Here is a 331-nt window from a genome sequence, read left to right on the forward strand (position 1 = left end):
ACCTAAGTGCATAAGTACATCAGTATCTGAGAGTGTAAATACTTATTTTAAAGACGCATAGAATCCAGAACTGTACAATATACCCATCACCACCACAACAGTCTACATATATAATTTACTCATTAAGAAAACACTATCTCCACATACCATTCACAAACACCGCAAAATCCCAAATATATATACATATAAATCGCTGTACTGTACTTCATCACGTACAAGAGCACATTAAGTGGTATACTTAAGAGATACGTGTATTGACTGTGAATATTATCATATACCCGTAACAATACACGACTAATAATATTAAAACACCCATTCAGTTTACTTACAA

This window comes from Penaeus monodon, chromosome 29 (assembly GCF_015228065.2).
Source record: "Penaeus monodon isolate SGIC_2016 chromosome 29, NSTDA_Pmon_1, whole genome shotgun sequence".
NCBI lineage: Eukaryota > Metazoa > Arthropoda > Malacostraca > Decapoda > Penaeidae > Penaeus > Penaeus monodon.